The sequence below is a fragment of the Cricetulus griseus genome, chromosome 2 (assembly GCF_003668045.3).
Source record: "Cricetulus griseus strain 17A/GY chromosome 2, alternate assembly CriGri-PICRH-1.0, whole genome shotgun sequence".
Lineage (NCBI taxonomy): Eukaryota > Metazoa > Chordata > Mammalia > Rodentia > Cricetidae > Cricetulus > Cricetulus griseus.
The window spans coordinates 252,388,799-252,390,959 of NC_048595.1; positions in this window are offsets into that span (position 1 = coordinate 252,388,799).

Genomic DNA, 2,161 nt, shown 5'->3' on the forward strand with positions numbered 1-2,161 from the left:
GGGTGAAGCCAGTGTAATGGAGAATAGAGATAATTTGCCTATACTTCCAAGCACCTACGACCAATATCTGATAATACTCCAGGACTACATTATTATTTGTCACCTACTTATTTCTCTATCGACTTTATGAGAGAATCCAGAATATGATTTCTGTCTTCCTGCATTATATCATTGTAAAAGCTATTGAAAGTTCTCCTTTTCCAAGCCAGAATCCTGTCCTTGTCAGTTTATAACATGATTGCATCCCTCCTTCAATCAGTATTAATTCTTAAATGCCATTATAAAAGCAAATCTTACAATGGGTAGGTAAAAGGACTAAGTCACTTGTCATGAAAGCCTGGCAACTAGAGTTTGATGCTCACCAACACACATAAAAATGTCAAGAAAGCATCAACTCCACAAAATTGTCCTCTGATGTACACATACACACTCTGTTATGGACTCCCACACATATATTTACCATGCTTCTGCATGCACATGAATAATAATAATAATAATAATAATAATAATAATAATATGGAATTTTACTTTTTCCTGTTTCTAGAGGAAAAATAGAATTTTAATTCTTATTGTCTGTTACTTCTTTATTTTGAAAATAGAAAAAAATCTAGTCTCATAGAAACAGTGACTTAAAATGTCATAGTAGAATGCATGCCAACTACTCAGAAATGACCACATGGTTAATTTAGTTAATAGTCTAAGGAATGCTGATGAATTAATACTTTGTTGAGCCTGTCCTTAACTATTTATGCATCCATGCATAAAAAAGTAACTTGGATGCTTGGTAAGAATGCCACTGCATTGCCAGTTAATATGAGATCTGAGTTATTTTTTAATTGTTACACTCTTTTTGATACTTACACCTATTTTAATATTTTAGAATAATGATATTTCTCATTTTTAACTTTCAAGTACAACTTTAGTAAACTAATAGTGACACACACCTGTAGTCCCAGCTACTTAGAAGGCTGAGGCAAGAGGGTAGATCTATAAGACCAAGCAAGATAATATAAAGAAACTCTGTCTCAAAGATTAAACCAAGAGGCACAAACAAAACAAAATAAAACAACAAAGAAACAATGATAAAAATGACCTTTAACATGTAGCTCTATTAAATTTTGAAGAAAGGAAGTCTTAGATGGAAAGTGGTTTTTATTCCATGGATGCATTGGGGGCATGATATTCGCTCCTCAGTTACTGTTTAACTGATTTGCTCTGGTTTAGGCTGGATCCACATTTTCACTTTTGAAGTTTTGTCACTCACACTCAGACTGCAGAAGAACATGAAGTTATGAGTCAAACATCTAGGATTTTGTTTCTTTATAGTGTTGATAGAGCTTAGAAGAAACTGTACATGGAAAAAACCAGTTCCTATGTCACATGCAGGTTTGGATCTGATTTGTTTTATTGAGGGACTGGAATTTATGACATGATAATAAAGTACTTCCATGGCTCTGAAGAGCAGCATATGAGAGTGTATGATTCCACCCTGTTGAGGATATTACGTATCAGACATAACTTCATATTATGAGAAGGCAACAGCAGGCATGGCTAATTTAATGAACAACACACTACGTTAAAATGGGTACCATACCACAGTAAAGTGTTACACAGGCCTTCTGTTCACTTCTGCTACTGTAGAATATATGTGGATGGAACATGAGGAGCCTGACATGCACACATTCCTGCCCTCTCACCTGCCTTCTGCCACACTGTCAGCTGCTAACACCCTCTCCCTGCTGAACTTGTAGTCTCCATCAAGCATGCTTTTTCTCGCTTTCCACTGTAATCGGCAGCCCCTCACAGGGTTGCTCACAATCCTAAGGAACCCCATTTCTGGACTTTCTCACACTGTGTTTAAGAACCCACTACCGCTTTCTGTTCTTCCCCCATCATCCATATTTTTACAAAGTAGTTGAATTGCTTCCATTTTAAATTAAAAAAAAAATTGAAAGTTGCTATTTTCCAGCTCAACCAATATCACATCCTGTATGGCTATTGTGTGTTGAGTTACTATGGTTACTTTCCATTTCTTTCCATGAGATCTTTAAAATTTTGAGCAAATAAAAATGTTCCCTTTCAACTCTGACAGATCAAGATGAGACATGTCTAAATATTTATAGTTCAAAACTGCAGTGAAACTACAGTTCCCTTTTCTGAA